This window comes from Tamandua tetradactyla, chromosome 5 (assembly GCF_023851605.1).
Source record: "Tamandua tetradactyla isolate mTamTet1 chromosome 5, mTamTet1.pri, whole genome shotgun sequence".
Taxonomy (NCBI): domain Eukaryota; kingdom Metazoa; phylum Chordata; class Mammalia; order Pilosa; family Myrmecophagidae; genus Tamandua; species Tamandua tetradactyla.
Genome location: NC_135331.1, coordinates 18,567,348 through 18,588,460, shown reverse-complemented (window position 1 = coordinate 18,588,460; position 21,113 = coordinate 18,567,348). Strand labels below are relative to the sequence as shown.

The following is a 21,113-nucleotide window of genomic DNA, read 5'->3' as shown; positions in this document are numbered from 1 at the left end:
TGGGAGTCTAACGTCAGACTTAAAATTCTGGTTGAATTTTAGATCTTTGCAAAACAAAAAGCAAATTATTTAAAAGCTTTCTGGAAGGAATAAAAGTTGATTCATAAAGTGGCAAAACAGTGCTGAAAAATTTATTACTTCTTGCCTAATTAGATATGCCAGCAATTCCTGAGGCAATGATACAACATATACAGTTTAGTTATGAGAATCATTGATTCAATTTTATCATAAATACCAATTGTTTTTTGATTATCTACAACTGTACTAATATGGTAGTTGCTAGCTCTGTAACTATGTAAATTTAAAATTCAACACAGTTACAAATTTGGTTCTTGGTTGTATGTGCTTCATTTCAAGTACTTAATAGTGATTACTATTTTGCACAGCACAACTGTAGACTATTTTCATTATCACAGAACATTCTATTTGAAGGCACTGATCTAGAACAAACCATGAGAGCAAAAGTTTAATGTTAAGTTTACTTTATCTGGTTCACAATGACATGGTTAAGTCCAAAGTATGATATGTAAAATATTTTAAAAATAATATTATGTTTATAATGAACGTTAGTGTCCAGCAAATAAAAGTAACAGCTGATCCATGTTAACTCTAAACTCAAGGATTTGAGGGAAGCATGTATGATAAAAATTGTGAAAAATTCATATCCAGTCACAATCCTTAAAAGCAAAATAAGTCAAGATTAAAATTTTAAATAAAGTATTGATATAATTAAAGTTATTGATAATTTAGGGGGCAGAATAATCAAAATTCAATTCAAACAATGAAACAGGATCCCGAAACCTCTTGAAAATATCTTATAAGTGACTCCTATAGCAACTTAAGCATCACTCAAGGAAGAAGACTAATATAATCCTTATTTTTAATAGAAGAATAAATGTTATTACAATATCCACAGCAGCAGGAGGGGAAAAATTAAATGACTACTGAGTCTAATTTCTGACATATATTTTTGACAGTTAAGTACTTTGTAATTCATGCATATGCTCTGCATGGATTAGCACATTTAATATTTCAGTTATTAATAGTATAATAGATAAAGTTTATTGAATGCCTGCTCTGTGCCAGGCACCTTGTTTAAAACTTTACATGTACCATCTTATAAAATCCTCACACTGTGCAATCCTTGAAATTGCATACATTATTATGTTCATTTTACAGATAAGGAAACTGAACATTGGAGAGTTTTGAAACTTGTCCATGGTCATATGAATAGTCATAGGAACAAACCTGAGATTTGAACCCAGTTCTGCATTAATTTAAAACCATATGCCCTTAACCATCGTTGCCATTTCCAAGTAGTGGGTTGGATATCATACCAGGAGGAAGAAGAGTAGAATGTAAATACTTGCCTTTCTAACCCCAGGTGTCACATTCTTATTAGTTTTGTCATATGCCTCGTATCAACTAAAAATAAGAAGTAAATGGCCATTATTTTGTGACATCTAATGGAAATTATTAAAATCCCTATAAGCATAATTTTCTTGAAGATATTACACATCAAGAGTTGAAAACATTGAACAAATTGTGAAAATGCCACAAACAAAAAGAAACTGCAGTGCATGTTATATGATACTCAAAAATCAAAAACCTTCAAGAAGTGCAGGCTATATTTATTAGAGATATATTTTAATGTTGTCTTCAGATTGTGTTCTTTTTTAGAGAACATGGCAACCAAACAGATTTATTGAAGAATATTTAAGGAGTTTCATACTTGTAAATATAAATAATGATAATATCCTAACCTGAATTATGACGAAATAATCAAATACCATACCAAGAAGCCTAGGAAGAGGCAATTAATAATTCAAGGCCAAGTGATGAAGACCTCTTTTTTTAAATTATTACTCTATTTTGTAGTCAGCTTACTCTAAACAACCTATGTTATCTGCTTAGTATGAGAAATATCAACAAACGTGAAACTTTGGAGAGCAAAAATAAATGAGAAAGTTCTGTTTAGCTTTCTTTAGTAAAGTTTGTGTTTCAGTGAATGAAATGAAGTTCTGTCAGCTAAGTCCCTGAACTATTTTATTATAATGGAATTTATAAAAGAATTTCTTTTGAAAACACTGCCTGCTACTTCAACAACTTAAAACTATAGTCCGTTCAATCACTTTATAACAAACTAGTGAAGAGAATGTTGTAGCTGAAATAGTGCCAAACCCTCTTCAGCAAAGTGGGGTTGGCATTAGGTGGCAAATAGAAGGACAGAACCAGGGGTGTAAAGAGAATTACTATACTATATTTATTAACTTGCATTGTTAATGTGGCAGTAATCATGAAATAATTAAAAAATAATATATACCCATGCACTTCCCAAGCAAACAAACTAAAAACAAACCAAACAAAAAAATTCAACAAATGGTGCTGCAATAAAGGGATACTCATATGGAAAAAGAATGAATTGTGACCCCTGCCATACAGCATACAAAATAATAATGGAGTCCATCTTCAAAAAAATTACACTCTAACTGAGATAATCTAGTTCTTATGACATAATATGAAATTTGTAAAGTAACATCATCAAATGAAAAATGACACATAGGTGAAAGTGGACACAATAGGTGAAATGACACAAGATTTCGTGGAAGCTTGACATTGTTTTGTTGTAATGGAATTTATTGATTTATTCAGTCTTTCAGCAATTTTCTTTATTTTTGGCACACCTACTATCTGTCAAACATTGTTTTGGACATTGGAGATGCAACCGTGAACAAAACCTGCACTTAAAGAATTTCTATTCCGGAAGGGGGAGACAGAAAATAATTATGTAGTGTATTAGAAAGTGACAAATGCTAAGAAGAAAAATAGAAGGATGATGAGGGAGGGGAGCTGTTGCAATTTTAAGAAGGGTGGTTAGGGTTCATAATACATCTTTCATTAAAAATATATTATTGGGGGTCAAGATGGCGGCTTAACAACATGCGCATTTTAGTTCCTCATCCAGAATAACTACTAAATAACCAGAAACAGTACAGAACAGCTCCTGGGGCCACGTCAGTGACCAGGCACACATTATATCCCAGTCTGGACCAGTTGGACCCACTGTGAGCACCCCCCCCAAACCGTGAGTTCCCAAAGCTGCAGCGGCCGGTGCCCCTCCCCCACAGGCCACTTCCCAGAGGGGAAAGGAAAGGACTTTACCAGCAGCAGGGACCAGGTACAATCAAATGCCAAATATGGAACTAATTAACAAATTCTGACTACTAAAAATAGACCCCCAGCTTAGGTGAACCTGATCAAAGCAGAGGTTGCTCATTTTTGCTCCGGAGCCAAGGGGGCAGGACTGACAGAAAAAGGGGGGGAAAAAAAGAAGAAAACAGAGGTTTTTGTGGCTGTGTATCTACAAAGGCTTGACTGCCTCTGGATAGAGTGGCAGGACTTTTCAGGCTGCAACTGCCCCAGGCATAGGCAGAAGTGAGCTCTTTTGGGGGCTTATCTGGAGCCTGTACCTTCCCCAGGGGAGGGGTGAAGCCCCACCCAGGTGGAATCCCTCCATCAAGGAATTCAGACACCAGGGCTTGGTATTTTGAAGCCATTAAAACCAGCTTACAACTTCTCCTGTCTCCACCATGCCCCCAGCAGGGAGAGTCTGCCAGAGTTAAAGGTACCACATCATCTTATGCTGGTGGGACCTGCAGTCAGACAAGCACCACATACTGGACAGGATAAGAAAAATAGAGTCCAGAAACTTCACAGGAAAGTCTTTCAACCTGCTGGGTCTCACTCTCAGGGAAAACCGATGCAGATGACTCTTTCCTCCTGATAGGAGGCCAGTTTGGTCTGGGAAAATCTGGCTTGGGTCTATAATATCTAAGTAGACCCTCCTAAGTGTGTGTGGGGGAAAGGTACCACACAAGCAGGGCAAGAAACAAGAAAACAAGAACTGAAATTTTCTCCTCTGTTAAACAAAACTTAAGCTAAAGGTCCAGATAAAGCTGAACAGAATGTCAAAGAACAGATAGACAACAAATTCATCCAGCAAGAAAACCTTAGATAAAAGAAGTGAAAGCAATCTCCAGAATAAACTAACTAAGATAATTAAATGCCTAGACACCAGCAAAAAATAGCAAATCATGCTAGGAAAATTGAAGATATGGCCCAGTCAAAGGAACAAACCAACAATTCAAATGACATACAGGAGTAGAAACAATACGAACAGACATGGAAAACCTCATCAAAAACCAAATCAACGAATTGAGGGAGGATATAAAGAAGGCAAGGAAAGGACAAAAAGAAGAAACTGAAAGTCTGAAAAAACAAATCACAGAACTTATGGGAATGAAAGACACACTAGAAGAGATGAAAAAAACAATGGAAACCTACAATGGTAGATTTCGAGAGACAGAGCATAGGATTTCTGAACTGAAGGACAGAACATCTAAATTCCGACAAGAAACAGAAACTATAGGGAAAAAAATGGAAAAATATGAGCAGGGACTCAGGGAATTGAAAGACAATATGAAGCGCACAAATATACATGTTGTGGGTGTCCCAGAAGGAAAAGAGAAGGGAAAAGGAGGAGAAAAACTAATGGAGGAAATTATCACTGAAAATTTCCCAACTCTTATGAAAGACTTAAAACTACAGATGCAAGAAGTGCAGCATACCCCAAAGAGAATAGATCCAAATAGACATACTCCAAGACATTTAATAATCAGAATGTCAGAGGTCAAAGAGAAAGAGAGGATCTTGAAAGCAGCAAGAGAAAAGCAATCCATCACATACAAGGGAAGCCCAATAAGACTATGCACAGATCTCTCAGCAGAAACCATGGAGGCGAGAAGACAGTGGGATAATATATTTAAATTATTAAAAGAGAAAAACTGCCAACCAAGGATTCTATATCCAGCAAAATTGTCCTTCAAAAATGAGGGAGAAATTAAAACATTTTCAGACAAAAAATCACTGAGAGAATTTGTGACCAAGAGACCAGCTCTGCAAGAAATACTAAAGGGAACACTAGAGACAGATACAAAGACAGAAGAGGGAGATGTGGAGAAGAGTGTAGAAAGGATAACTATGAGTAAAGGTAAAAAGAAGGAAAATTAGATGTGACATATAAAATCCAGAAGGCAAAATAGTAGAAGAAAGTACTACCCATGCAGTAATAACACTGAAGTTAGTGGATCAAACTCTCCAATCAAAAGACATAGTCTGGCAGAATGGATTAAAAAACAGGACCCTCCCCCTGTCTATGTGGGACATGACTACCAGGGGTGTGGATCTTCCTGGCAGCGTGGGACAGAAATCCCAGAATGAGCTGAGATTCAGCATCAAGGGATTGAGAAAAACTCTAGAATGAGCTGAGACCCAGCATCAAGGGATTGAGAAAACCTTCTCAACCAAAAGGGGGAAGAGTGAAATGAGACAAAGTGTCAATAGCTGAGAGATTCCAGAGTCGAGAGGTTATCCTGAAGGTTATTCTTATGCATGAAATAGATATCACCTTGTTATCTAAGATGTAATGGAGAGGCTGGAGGGAACTGCCTGAAAATGTAGAGCTGTGTTCCAGTAGCCATGTTTCTTGATGATGATTGTATAATGATATAGCTTTCACAATGTGACTGTGTGATTGTGAAAACCTTGTGTCTGATGCTCCTTTTATCTACCTTGTCAACAGATGAGAGGAGCATATGGAATAAAAATAAATAATGGGGGAAACAAATGTTAAAATAGATTTAGTTTGAAATGCTAGTGATCAATGAAAGGGATCAGTAAGGGGTGTGGCATGTAAATTTTTTTTTTCTGTTTGTTATATTTTTCTGTTGTCTTTTTATTTCTTTTTCTGAATTGATGCTAATTTTCTGGAAAATGATCATGATGATGAACATGCAAGTATGTGATTCTATTGTGAATTGCTGAGTGTATGTGTTGGGAATGTTTGTGTTTCTTGTAATTTTTTTTAATTAATAAAAAATTTATATATATATCTTACTGGGCAGGCCACAGTGGCTTAGCAAGCAAGAATGCTTGCCTGCCATGCCAGAGGACCCAGGTTCGATTCCCGGTGCCTGTCCATGTAAAAAAAAAAAAAAGATTGTATATATATTATTAATCTGTAGATGCTGAAGTTGTAAACAGGGACCGACTTTTCTTTTGAGTGAAGGAATAAGTGAAAGGAAATCAGAAAAGGAATAATAATGGTGTCCAATACTTTCTATATCCCTTTCCCAGTCCTGGATGTGTTCTTTTATTTGCTTGGATAAGACCTTTGTTTCTCTGGTAGATTGGCTTGCCATTGAGATAACCTAGAACTGGTGGTATTCAAAGACAGTATCATTGATAATAGAACATGGGTCCACTCATCTTCCCTTAAAATCTCAGCCAACACTGTGTCCAGATATTTGTGATCATGAGATTTTCATTTGTAGAAAAAATTGTGCTCTATTCTCTTAAGGTCTTGAGAGGATGTCATAATTAAGAGAAACTCTGGTCCATGTTGCTTTATAATACAGAATCTTTCAAAGTATTGGCACTGGCATTGAATTGAATAGTTCTTTTATTTATTCATTTATCTAGCATTCATTGAATGGCTGATATGTGCAGAAAATTCATTGAATGGCTGATATGTGCAGAAAATGCAGATCAGCGCTTTCAAGAATCCTACGTGTTTGATAAATGGTAAATATTATCAAATATTAACTTACTCATTCTTCCTAATTAGGAATGATTCTGTTTTTGCTAAGTGGCATATCCAGAAGTCTTGAGCAGATGTCCCCTGAGGTTCCATTGGGCAGAAATGGGTCATATGCATATTACTAAAGCAATCCCTGACATTGGTATTTTAAAAACTTACCATGAGGGACAAACAAATCAATAGTCAAAGCCCCAGGATCTTGGGGTTTGCCCCTATGAAATTTATTCCTGCAAAGAACAGACTAAGCCTATTTAAAATTAGGACTAAGAGTCACCCCCAAAGAACGTCTTTTATTGCTCAGATGTGGGCTCTCTCTCTAAACCAACTTGGCAGGTATATTTACTACCCTCCCTTCTATGTGGATTATGACTTCCAGGGATGTAAGTCTCCCTCTCAATGTGGGACAGAAATCCAAAGATGAGCTAGGATCCAGCATCAGGGGATTGAGAAAGACTTCTTGACCAAAAGAGTCAAGAGGTTATCCTAGAGGTTATTCCTAGGCATTATGTAGGTATCCCTTTTTAGTTTATGGTGTATTGGAGTGGCTGGAGGGAAGTACCTGAAACTGTTGAACTGTGTTCCAGTAGCCTTGATTCTTGAAGACCATTGTATAAAGATAAAACTTTTACAGTGTAACTGTTTGTCAAAACCTTGTGTCTGATGCTTCTTTTGTGGACAGATGAGTAAAAAAAAAATGGATAAAAGGATAAATTAATAATAGGGGGGACAAAAGGAAAAATAAGTTGGATAGATGGAAATACTCATGATTAATGAGAGGGAGGGAGAAAGTGTGTGGTATGTATGAGTTTTTCCTTTTTTTCTTTTTATTTCTTTTTCTGGAGTGATGTAAATATTCTAAAAAAATGATTATGGTGATGAATATACAACTATGCGATGATATTATGACCCACTGGTTATACACCATGTATGGAATATATGTGTGTGAAGATTTCTCAATGAAAATATTTTTTAAAAACTTACTGTGACCTAGCTTATGCCCATATACCCATTGTGATTCATCTTGTAAGACAGGCAGAAAATAGTTCTAAAGCGTTTCTTTACATTTTCTTATCCGCAAAGGAATGGCCTTGAGAGTTCTTAAAATGTTTCCCAGTTGATATTCCAGACTTAGCACAGAAGCTATTCAAACTGTCAAGAAATGGCTCTTGCACAGTAGTCTTGTTTTATTTGTACATATTAAGCTTTAATTACAGGGTTAAGGGGATGGATATCAAAGAAAGCAAAAAATACTCTTACCCCAAATTGAGCTCTATCAGAGCAGCTTGACTCCCTGAATAGAAACTTGAAGGAATAAATGTATATCATAACTGTTTTGCTTTACAAATATTTTCAATTGTCAGCCACAAAGAAAAATAATTTTTTGAAAATGACATTTGATAATTTAAGCTGAAAACAAATAGAACTCCATTAATAATGGTTCACAAAATTATGAGTACTCAAGTACCTACAAAAAAAGCACCTTGTATTAGTTAGGGTTCTCTAGAGAAACAGAATCAACAGGGAACACTTGCAAATATAAAATTTATGAAAGTGTCTCACGTGACCGTAGGAACGCAGAGTCCAAAATCCACAGGGCAGGCTGCGAAGCCGATGACTCCAATGGATGGCCTGGATGAACTCCACGGGAGAGGCTCACCAGCCAAAGCAGGAATGCAACCTGTCTCCTCTGAGTCCTCCTTAAAAGGCTTCCCATGATTGCATTTAGCATCACTAATTGCAGAAGACACTCCCCTTTGGCTGATTACAAATGGAATCAGCTGTGGATGTAGCTGACGTGATCATGACCTAATCCTATGACATGTCCTCATTGCAACAGACAGGCCAGCACTTGCCCAATCAGATGAACAGGTACCACAACTTGGCCAAGTCGACACCTGTCCCTAACCATGACACACCTCAACACACATTTTTGTGACTTTTTAAATTTGTCATTATGAGTTATTGATTTTTGTTTACAGGTACTATGTTCTGATCTCAAGGCAACTGTCAAAAGCAAAAGGTTGTGTGAATCTGTTTGGGTTTTGTATTAAATATATGAGAGAGGTTTACGTATGTACTAAGGGATAAAAAAACAGTCCTGAAACAAGTGAATGATTCTTCGAACTTATAGGGATATTTTAGTGCTTTGTTTATTTGAAGGATTCTCTTTTTTGTTTAATTATCTTTTCAGTTTTATATCATTTTTTTTAACTCTACAGTCTTTAAAAGGACTTAGGAACGATGTAACTTTTAAAATTATAGAATGGGTTAATGACCTACTGACAAGATTTTAAAGAAGAATAAAACATTTTTTGACTTGTAAAATTGTCCACTGAAATTAATGCTCCATTTCTAACCTTAATGCTTCAATGTAGGTGAGTAAAATGAAATTATTTGAATTATTGGGAGATGAAGAACGATGCAGTTTTAAATGAATTCATGTTCCTTTTTTAATTTAATTAAATTTAAATAGTGGATTCGGATGAAAGGCATTGCCTTGGGGACAAAAAACTAGTTTTATAAACATGGACTTCGATTTATTCAATTATTCTAAGGAGGAGGATAAAATTAGTGGTTATATTTTTATGTAACCACTTTGCAGCATTCAACTGCCTGAAATGCTTTTCAGTAAATAAATAAATATATATCATGGTTTGATTGTGTGACCTAGGCAAGTCTTTTCACTTTTCTGAGCCATCATGTGTTATTCAACAGTGAAATAAATGGTCAAACTACTTCTCAGAGATAATGTAAGTGTATTAAAAAATACACCTAGAGAATGAGAATATAATCTGAAAACATTGTGAAGTGCTTTGTAAAGTAAGATATTATTTATATCTCATATTTCTGTTTTGACCTACAGGGCCTAGTCTTAGACTTTAGCATCACATTTCTTCTTGCTGTAAAGTATTTGTTTTTGCACATCATTCCACGTGCCCTTTTTACTTCACATCCCTTCATTCCAAATGTCTGTATGAGATAAGTGGGCTTTTATTCTTTAATAAAATTATTTCTAGATCTCTGCAAAAATTAGCTTCCAAGAAGAACATTGTACTTGTAATTACAAAATATGCTATTCTAGGAATGTAGATGAAAAAGTCAAATATTTAGAATATGCTGTATTAATTTAGAGATATTGTATTTTTCACTCATTTCATGAAGCGATTTTATTTTCTGTTTTCTCCATGTATATCTTCAACATTGATGTCTTGTCATTGTTATTGTTTCGTTTTTAGTCTTCTACCACTCTTTTTTCCAGAGCACATCATCTTCGCTCTGTCCAGCATCTTTGAATCTTATGATGCTGCTGTCACAGGAATTTGACTCAAACAGCAAGGATCTATTCACACAACATTAGGTCAAGTAGGGTTTTCCCCCTCTATACTTATTGCACTGTGCTTTTCACAGTGAGCTTCACAGTGTAACACTTAAAGTTTTGCTTTTAAAGTGACCTTCAAAACCTTGTTCACAACTCCTTTTTGCAGTTCAAAGTATAGTCCATGGATTAGCATCACCCTGAAGTTTGTTAGAAATGCAGAATTTCTGGCCTCAAACCTCTGGACTCAGAATCTGCATTTTAAGGAGATAGCCAGGTGATTAAAATGCACATTAAAGTTTGTGAAGTACTGACCTAGTGCTTGTAGTTTGGAGGTGATACCTCAATAATTACTAAACCTCTGTTTGTAATGACCTCTATAAGCATCCAAAATTAGCATTAACTGGGTCATTTCAGAGTAATTAGTATTTTATTGTTCAAAAGAAATTGGGAAGTCACAGTAGAATATGAGACTTTGTAAGGACTGAGATGTAAAGTGACTCCCTCTTTTCTGAGAAATAGTCTGGGTTAAAATAGAAAGCACTTTATATTTGGACATATGACCTGGCATTACCAACTGTGTTATCCACGCTCCTGAATATAATTACATTTTTTGTGTATACTTTAGAAACTGTGGCTTATCTGATACTAGTTCTTTTGGATTCATAGCAAGATTTTGCAGATTATTTTTTACCATGTCCTTGGATTCAATACAAGGACATAATTTTGGATATGTCCTATTGTTCTTTTAACCAATATTTGTTGAGTTTCTATTATATACCAGGGAATATAGCAGTGAATGAGACTGACAGGAGAGGGATAACAAAAATATAAACAAATGTATAAATAAAATAATTTCAGATTTAAATACTGTGATGAAAAGAAAAAAGAATAGTTAATTACTGAGAGGGAGAAAAGCCACTTTAGATAAAGGTGATTTGGGAAAGGCCTCTCTGAGGCAGTGACATTTGAGCAGAGATCTAAAAGCAAGAGGAGCAACCCTTGAAGCTCTGAGGGATGGAAAAAAGCCATTGTAGTTACATGTGGTTAAACAGGGCAGAGAATGATATGGAATGTGGTCAGTAAATTAAGGAAATAACAGAATTTAATGTTATGACCTTTAATTACTAGTTGTCATAATATGACATCTCCGTTTGTAGGCAATGACTGGTATCTGAGGTTTCAAAAACCCTTTCTCTGAATCCCTTCACCTTCCATTCTACTTCTCAAGACAGTTATACTCTTCTGGTGTAACTAAGGCCGATATGCATCCTTTTAAAAATTATCAGTCACAAAAAAAGAAGAACTCTTTCCAGAGGTAGCAAACTCAGAACTAAAGATATAAAGTAAAAAGGTGTTAAGCTTCAGTCTTTAAGACCAGAGAAGTAGAAGCTGTGGCAAAGAGAAGAATGCATGTCCCACATAAAAACAATCAAATCGGTTAGTTGTTGTTTTGCCTGTTTTTCTAAAAGGACCACTAATCAAACAGAGGTGTGGCTTTATTCAGTGGTCACTTTTGCCTCCTGTATTACAGTTGTTTAGAATCCATACTAGTACATATGAAAGTGGTTAAGATGGGAAATTCTGTGTTGTGTATGTGTTACTACAATAAATTTTTTTAAATTCATATTAATATATAATGACCCAGTTCTGCCTACGTATGTTAAGTTTATTATGGCTGCTGAATATAGCTAGTTGAGGTAAGCTAAAAGTAGTTTGAAACATTGATTCTTTACTTTTTTTTTTTTAGTTGTAAATACAGTAGTTTTTGTAGAGGTTTTTAAATGCATGACTAACAATTAAATGGCATATACCTTAACCGTAATGGCAGTAAAAATGTCACCCATGTACTATAGGTAAAATAAACTGCTTTTGTACCTGTTGTTACATTCTCAGGGTCAAAATTAAGCTACCATTTTAATTAAAGAGAAGTGGGTGCCAGTCTCCCCTCATCTCATTCCTTTTTTGTTTCTTTTTCTTTTTCAAACATAAGGAATAATTATAAGAATAATTCAGACCTCCGTCTACGGATACCCTCTGGGTTTGACTGCCGCTCCTGTGTTCTAAGTTCCTGGCTCTGTTTCTAGTGCAGTCGCTCCCCGCAGCCCACTCAGAATAATGGCGACAGCTGACGTACTGAACATTGGTAAAAAAAGCTCTATGAGGGTAAAACAAAAGAAGTCTATGAATTATTGGATAGTCCAGGAAAAGTCCTCCTGCAGTCTAAGGACCAGATTACGGCAGGAAATGCAGCTAGAAAGAATCACTTGGAAGGAAAAGCTGCAATCTCAAATAAAATTACTAGTTGTATTTTTCAGCTATTACAGGAAGCAGGTATCAAAACTGCTTTCACTAGAAAATGTGGGGAGACAGCTTTCATAGCACCCCAATGTGAAATGATTCCAATTGAATGGGTTTGTAGAAGAATAGCAACTGGTTCTTTTCGCAAAAGAAACCCTGGTGTTAAAGAAGGGTATAAGTTTTACCCACCGAAAGTGGAGATGTTTTTCAAGGATGATGCCAATAATGATCCACAGTGGTCTGAGGAACAGCTAATTGCTGCAAAATTTTGCTTTGCTGGACTTGTTATAGGCCAAACTGAAGTCGATATCATGAGTCATGCTACAGAGACAATTTTTGAAATATTGGAAAAATCCTGGATGCCTCAGAACTGTACACTGGTTGATATGAAGATTGAATTTGGTGTTGATATAACCACCAAAGAAATTGTACTTGCTGATGTTACTGATAATGATTCCTGGAGACTCTGGCCATCAGGAGATCAAAGCCAACAGAAAGACAAACAGTCATATCGTGACCTCAAAGAAGTAACTCCTGAAGGACTCCAGATGGTAAAGAAAAATTTTGAGTGGGTTGCAGAGAGAGTAGAGTTGCTTCTGAAATCAGAAAGTCAGTGCAGGGTTGTGGTATTGATGGGCTCAACTTCTGATCGTGGTCACTGTGAAAAAATCAAGAAGGCATGTGGGAATTTCGGCATTCCATGTGAGCTTCGGGTAACCTCTGCGCATAAAGGACCAGATGAAACTCTGAGGATTAAAGCTCAGTATGAAGGGGATGGTATTCCTACTGTATTTGTTGCAGTAGCAGGCAGAAACAATGGTTTAGGACCAGTGATGTCTGGTAACACTGCATATCCAGTTATCAGCTGTCCTCCCCTCACACCAGACTGGGGGGCTCAGGATGTGTGGTCTTCTCTTCGACTACCCAGTGGTCTTGGCTGTTCAACCATACTTTCTCCAGAAGGTTCGGCTTAGTTTGCTGCTCAAATATTTGGATTAAACAACCATTTGGTATGGGCAAAACTGCGAGCAAGCATATTAAACACATGGATTTCCTTGAAGCAGGCTGACAAGAAAATCAGAGATTGCAGTTTATAAGAGCATCGTTGCAATTTTTTAGGAGAGAAACTACAAATTTCTAAATTTAGCTGTAAAAAAAAGCAAGATGATTCTAAATCAAACAAAACAAAATTTATTGAATAAATGGTTCTATAGATTCATGGATTAGTAGAACATCAGTACATATATTACTTTATAAGTAGTGAAATTACCACATGGACATTTTTAGATTAAACCCTTTCACTCAATGTATGGGCAGTTAGGTCAATAACATAATCAAAGAAATTTATTTCTTAAACACTAAAAATGCCCTATTAAAAAGTTCTAATGTTACTATTTGGAAAAAAAAAAAAAAAGAATAATTCAGAAAAGTGCCAGGTAACTTTTACCCAAATTGGTCAGTGTTTATGCTTTTGCCACATTACTTTATCAATTTCTCTACCCTGCCCTTCTGCATCATATATACATACACACACACATAAATACACACATGAGTATGATCTGATCATCTGCCAGTGTATCATACCAATGCATTCTAGAGGATCTCAATCAGTTGGGACCTAAAGATTTTATATTATAAACTGCTGCCTACTCTAACTATGCCATTCCTTCTTTTTTTTTTTTTTTTTTAGGCTAAACCAGTCGTTCCTAATGCCCAGAGAGTGAGAGTTATAACTCAGATTCTCTGCAGTGTTTTGAAAGACTTAATTATTTTAAAAGACTTGAATTTTTTATGCTTATCAAAAGTGGGCATAGATTTTAAAAGATTGACAAACAGAACTAGAAGCTAGACGATAGACAGATTTATTCATTCTGTTGTCAATTTGTAAATACCATAGGAAAAGTTTTCTTCCAACATTTTTAAAATAAATTTGGTGAATATTTATTGAAGACCTGTTTCAGCCAAGAACCATATGCTAGAGGGAATTACACCAGAAGAGCATTCCCACCTTCAGGAAGTTTATAATTGAAAAAGCAAGAAAAATTGAAATTAATACACAAAATCAAATTGTTTAGTTCCATTGTAGAAGCTATAAATAGAGAAAAGAAAAAGTAGCTAGAGTTTAACATATAATGAGTGTCCCTAGGGAAGTCCAAGGGTCAATATATATGTTTTCCTATTCAATCCTCAAAACAGTTCTCTAAAACACTTATTTTTATCTTCAGGAAACTGAGGCTTAAAAGGATTAGGTAATTTATTGAAAGTTACAAAGCAAGTAGGTTGGTATAGATAACTGTATTTGTTTGCTAAAGCTGCCAGAATGCTATATACCAGAAATGGAATGGCTTTTAAAAAGGGAATTTATTAAGTTGCAAGTTTGCAGTTCTAAGGCCAATTAAATTGTTCAAATTGAGGCATCCAGAGAAAAATGCCTTGATTCAAGAAAGGCCATTGGCTCAAACACCTCTGTTAGCTGGGAAGGCACATTGGGATATCTGCTAGCTTTCTCTCCAGGCTTCTCATTTCAAAGGACTTCCCTAGGGGCATTTTCCTTCTGCATCTACAAAGGTGTCTGGCTGCATGGGCTGTGTTTGCTCTTTCCAAAATGGCTCTCTCATGAAAGAATCCAGTAAGCAACCCACCTTGAATGAGTAGAGACGCATCTCCATAGAAACTACCTAATCAAAAGGTCCCACCCACAATTGGGTGGGTCTCGTTGCCTTGGAAATAACTTAATCAAAAGATTCCACCCAGCAATACTGAATCAGGGTTAAAATATGGTTTTTCTGGGGTACATAACAGTTTCAAATTGGCACAGTAACTATCCATGCTCCTATCTAAAGCTACTTACTTATACAGTATATTCCACCATCTCTGGTCCACCCAAGGATATTGCTCAAGCAGTTCTCCTTTTTCCCCTATGACATTAGTTTTTCTTCCTCCTGAATCATTCCTATCAGCCTACAAACATGTTCTTATTTCTCCCATACTGCAAAAACCCCAAAAACCTTCTCTTAACTCAGCTCTCCCTCCCAGCCTACTCTCCATTTCTTCACTTCCCTTTTTTTATTAATTAAAGAAAAAAAAGAAATTAACACAACATTTAGAAATCATTCCATTCTACATATGCAATCAGTAATTCTTAACATCATCACATAGATGCATGATCATCATTTCTTAGTACATTTGCATCGATTTAGGAAAAGAACTAGAAAAACAACACAAAAAGATACAGAATGTTAATGTAGAGAAAAAAATAAAAATAATAATAACAGTAAAAAAAAAACAGGAAAGAAAAAAAAAGACAAACAGACAAAAAAAAACCTATAGCTCAGATGCAGCTTCATTCAGTGTTTTAACATGATTACTTAACAATTAGGTATTATTGTGCTGTCCATTTTTGAGTTTTTGTATCTAGTCCTGTTGCACAGTCTGTATCCCTTCAGCTCCAATTACCCATTATCTTACCCTGTTTCTAACTCCTGATGGACTCTGTTACCAATGACATATTCCAAGTTTATTCTCGAATGTCGGTTCACATCAGTGGGACCATACAGTATTTGTCCTTTAGTTTTTGGCTAGACTCACTCAGCATAATGTTCTCTAGGTCCATCCATGTTATTACGTGCTTCATAAGTTTATCCTGTCTTAAAGCTGCATAGTATTCCATCGTATGTATATACCACAGTTTGTTTAGCCACTCTTCTGTTGATGGAGATTTCGGCTGTTTCCATCTCTTTGCAATTGTAAATAATGCTGCTATAAACATTGGTGTGCAAATGTCCGTTTGTGTCTTTGCCCTTAAGTCCTTTGAGTAGATATTGCTGGGTCGTATGGCAATTCTATATTCAGCTTTTTGAGGAACCGCCAAACTGCCTTCCACAGTGGTTGCACCCTTTGACATTCCCACCAACAGTGGATAAGTGTGCCTCTTTCTCCGCATCCTCTCCAGCACTTGTCATTTTCTGTTTTGTTGATAATGGCCATTCTGGTGGGTGTGAGATGATATCTCATTGTGGTTTTGATTTGCCTTTCTCTAATGGCCAGGGACATTGAGCATCTCTTCATGTGCCTTTTAGCCATTTGTATTTCCTCTTCTGAGAGGTGTCTGTTCAAGTCTTTTTCCCATTTTGTAATTGGGTTGGCTGTCTTTTTGTTGTTGAGTTGAACAATCTCTTTATAAATTCTGGATACTAGACCTTTATCTGATATGTCATTCCCAAATATTGTCTCCCATTGTGTAGGCTGTCTTTCTACTTTCTTGATGAAGTTCTTTGATGTACAAAAGTGTTTAATTTTGAGGAGCTCCCATTTATTTATTTCCTTCTTCAGTGCTCTTGCTTTAGGTTTAAGGTCCATAAAACTGCCTCCAATTGTAAGATTCATAAGATATCTCCCTACATTTTCCTCTACCTGTTTTATGGTCTTAGACCTAATGTTTAGATCTTTGATCCATTTTGAGTTAACTTTTGTATAGGGTATGAGATACGGGTCTTCTTTCATTCTTTTGCATATGGATATCCAACTCTCTAGGCACCATTTATTGAAGAGACTGTTCTGTCCCAGGTGACTTGGCTTGACTGCCTTATCAAAGATCAAATGTCCATAGAGGAGAGGGTCTATATCTGAGCACTCTATTCGATTCCATTGGTTGATATATCTATCTTTATGCCAATACCATGCTTTTTTGACCAGTGTGTCTTCATAATATGCCTTAAAGTCAGGCAGCGCGAGACCTCCAGCTTCGTTTTTTTTCCTCAAGATACTTTTAGCAATTCGGGGCACCCTGCCCTTCCAGATAAATTTGCTTATTGGTTTTTCTATTTCTGAAAAATAAGTTCTTGGGATTTTGATTGGTATTGCATTGAATCTGTACATCAATTTAGGTAGGATTGACATCTTAACTATATTTAGTCTTCCAATCCATGAACACGGTATGCCCTTCCATCTATTTAGGTCTACTGTGATTTCGTTTAACAGGTTTTTGTAGTTTTCTTTATATAGGTTTTTTGTCTCTTTAGTTAAATTTATTACTAGGTATTTTATTCTTTTAGTTGCAATTGTAAATGAGACTCGTTTCTTGATTTCCCCCTCAGCTTGTTCATTACTAGTGTATAGAAATGCTACAGATTTTTGAATGTTGATCTTGTAACCTGCTACTTTGCTGTACTCATTTATTAGCTCTAGTAGTTTTGTTGTGGATTTTCCGGGTTTTCGATGTATAGTATCATATCGTCTGCAAACAGTAATAGTTTTACTTCTTCCTTTCCAATTTTGATGCCTTGTATTTCTTTTTCTTGTCTAATTGCTCTGGCTAGAACCTCCAACACAATGTTGAATAATAGTGGTGATAGTGGACATCCTTGTCTTGTTCCTGATCTTAGGGGGAAAGTTTTCAATTTTTCCCCATTGAGGATGATATTAGTTGTGTGTTTTTCATATATTCCCTCTATCATTTTAAGGAAGTTCCTTTGTATTCCTATCTTTTGAAGTGTTTTCAACAGGAAAGGATGTTGAATCTTGTCAAATGCCTTCTCTGCATCAATTGAGATGAGCATGTGATTTTTCTGCTTTGATTTGTTGATATGGTGTATTACATTAATTGATTTTCTTATGTTGAACCATCCTTGCATACCTGGGATGAATCCCACTTGGTCATGATGTATAATTCTTTTACTGTGTTGTTGGATACGATTTGCTAGAATTTTATTGAGGATTTTTGCATCTATATTCATTAGAGAGATTGGTCTGTAGTTTTCTTTTTTTGTAATATCTTTGCCTGGTTTTGGTATGAGGGTGATGTTGGCTTCATAGAATGAATTAGGTAGTTTTCCCTCCACTTCGATTTTTTTGAGGAGTTTGAGGAGAGTTGGTACTAATTCTTTCTGGAATGTTTGATAGAATTCACATGTGAAGCCGTCTGGTCCTGGACTTTTCTTTTTAGGAAGCTTTTGAATGACTGATTCAATTTCTTTACTTGTGATTGGTTTGTTGAGGTCATGTATTTCTTCCTGAGTCAAAGTTGGTTGTTCGTGACTTTCCAGGAACCCGTCCATTTCATCTACATTGTTGTATTTATTAGTGTAAAGTTGTTCATAGTATCCTGTTATTACCTCCTTTATTTCTGTGAGGTCAGTAGTTATGTCTCCTCTTCCATTTCTGATCTTATTTATTTGCATCCTCTCTCTTCTTCTTTTTTGTCAGTCTTGCTAAGGGCCCATCAATCTTATTGATTTTCTCATAGAACCAACTTCTGGTCTTATTGATTTTCTCTATTTTCATGTTTTCAATTTCATTTATTTCTGCTCTAATCTTTGTTATTTCTTTCCTTTTGCTTGCTTTGGGATTAGTTTGCTGTTCTTTCTCCAGTTCTTCCAAGTGGATAGTTAATTCCTGAATTTTTGCCTTTTCTTCTTTTCTGATAAAGGCATTTAGGGCAATAAATTTCCCTCTTAGCACTGCCTTTGCTGCGTCCATAAGTTTTGATATGTTGTGTTTTCGTTTTCATTCGCCTCGAGGTATTTACTAATTTCTCTTGCAATTTCTTCTTTGACCCACTCGTTGTTTAAGAGTGTGTTGTTGAGCCTGCATGTATTCGTGAATTTTCTTGCACTCCGCCTATTATTGATTTCCAACTTCATTCCTTTATGATCCGAGAAAGTGTTGTGTATGATTTCAGTCTTTTTAAATTTGTTAAGACTTGCTTTGTGACCCAGCATATGGTCTATCTTTGAGAATGATCCATGAGCACTTGAGAAAAAGGTGTATCCTGCTGTTGTGGGATGTAATGTCCTATAAATGTCTGTTAAGTCTAGCTCATTTATAGTAATATTCAGATTCTCTATTTCTTTATTGATCCTCTGTCTAGATGTTCTGTCCATTGATGAGAGTGGGGAATTGAAGTCTCCAACTATTATGGTATATGTGTCTATTTCCCTTTTCAGTGTTTGCAATGTATTCCTCACATATTTAGGGGCATTCTGGTTCGGTGCATAAATATTTATGATTGTTATGTCTTCTTGTTTAATTGTTCCTTTTATTAGTAGATAGTATCCTTCTTTGTCTCTTTTAACTGTTTTACATTTGAAGTCTAATTTGTTGAATATTAGTATAGCTACTCCTGCTCTTTTCTGGTTGTTATTTGCATGAAATATCTTTTCCCAACCTTTCACTTTCAACCTAAGTTTATCTTTGGGTCTAAGATGTGTTTCCTGTAGACAGCATATAGAAGGATCCTGTTTTTTAATCCATTCTGCCAGTCTATGTCTTTTGATTGGGGAATTCAGTCCATTGACATTTAGTGTTATTACTGTTTGGATAATATTTTCCTCTAACATTTTGCCTTTTGTATTATGTACATCATATCTGATTTTCCTTCTTTCTACACTGTTCTCCATACCTCTCTCTTCTGTCTTTTCGTATCTGACTCTAGTGCTCCCTTTAGTATTTCTTGCAGAGCTGGTCTCTTGGTCACAAATTCTCTTAGTGTCTTTTGTCTGAGAATGTTTTAATTTCTCCCTCATTTTTGAAGGACAATTTTGCTGGATATAGAAGTCTTGGTTGGCAGTTTTTCTCTTTTAGTAATTTAAATATATCATCCCACTGTCTTCTAGCTTCCATGGTTTCTGCTGAGAAATCTACACATAGGCTTATTGGGTTTCCCTTGTATGTGATGGATTGTTTTTCTCTTGCTGCTTTCAAGATCCTCTCTTTCTCTTTGACCTCTGACATTCTAACTAGTAAGTGTCTTGGAGAACGCCTATTTGGGTCTATTCTCTTTGGGGTGCGCTGCACTTCTTGGATCTGTAATTTTAGGTCTTTCATAAGAGTTGGAAAATTTTCAGTGATAATTTCTTCCATTAGTTTTTCTCCTCCTTTTCCCTTCTCTTCTCCTTCTGGGACACCCACAACATGTATATTTGTGCGCTTCATATTATCATTCAGTTCCCTGATCCCCTGCTCAAATTTTTCCATTCTTTTCCCTATAGTTTCTGTTTCTTTTTGGAATTCAGACGTTCCATCCTCCAAATCACTAATTCTGTCTTCTGTCTCTTTAAATCTATCATTGTAGGTATCCATTGTTTTTTCCATCTTTTCTACTTTGTCCTTCACTTCCATAAGTTCTGTGATTTGTTTTTTCAGTTTTTCTATTTCTTGTTTTTGTTCAGCCCATGTTTTCTTCATATCCTCCCTCAATTTATCGATTTCGTTTTTGAAGAGGTTTTCCATTTCTGTTCGTATATTCAGCATTAGTTGTCTCAGCTCCTGTATCTCATTTGAACTCTTAGTTTGTTCCTTTGACTGGGCCATATTTTCAGTTCTGAGCGTGATCCGTTATCTTCTGCTGGCGTCTGGGCATTTAGTCAGATTTCCCTGGGTGTTGGACCCAACAGGTTGAAAGATTTTTCTGTGAAATCTCTGGGTTCTGTTTTTCTTATCCTGCCCAGTAGGTGGCGCTCGTGGCACTCATTTGTCTGCGGGTCCCACCAGTAAAAGGTGCTGTGGGTCCTTTAACTTTGCAAAACTCTTGCCGTGGGGGAGGTTCACCAGCCTAAGTGGCTTGGAAGAGTGCCAAACCGAATCTCCCAGCCAGCCCGGGGATCCGAACACGGGGAGGGTCACCGGCCGCCGCAGCCCGGGAAAGCGCCCGTCCGAATCTCCTAGCCGGCCCGGGGCGCCAAGCATGACGGGAGGGCGCCAGCCGCCGCGGCCCGGGGGAGTGCACCGTTCCCAGCCAGACCTGGAAGCCACGTGTTTGGAAGGGACCCCAGTCACCGTTCTCCGCGGCCTGGGGATCTCCGATCAAATTCTCCCTGCTGGTCCGGGGAGCCGTGCGTG

The 21,113-nt window shown here is 36.5% G+C and overlaps 1 protein-coding gene and 1 pseudogene across 3 annotated transcripts in view; both read left to right on the top strand.

Moving 5' to 3' along the window:
* The window catches only part of TAOK3 (TAO kinase 3), a 225,871-nt gene that overhangs the window by 92,562 nt on the left and 112,196 nt on the right, over window positions 1–21,113 (top strand). The gene's annotated exons all lie outside the window — the stretch shown is intronic.
* Window positions 4,760–15,563, top strand: LOC143683689 (bifunctional phosphoribosylaminoimidazole carboxylase/phosphoribosylaminoimidazole succinocarboxamide synthetase pseudogene; annotated as a pseudogene).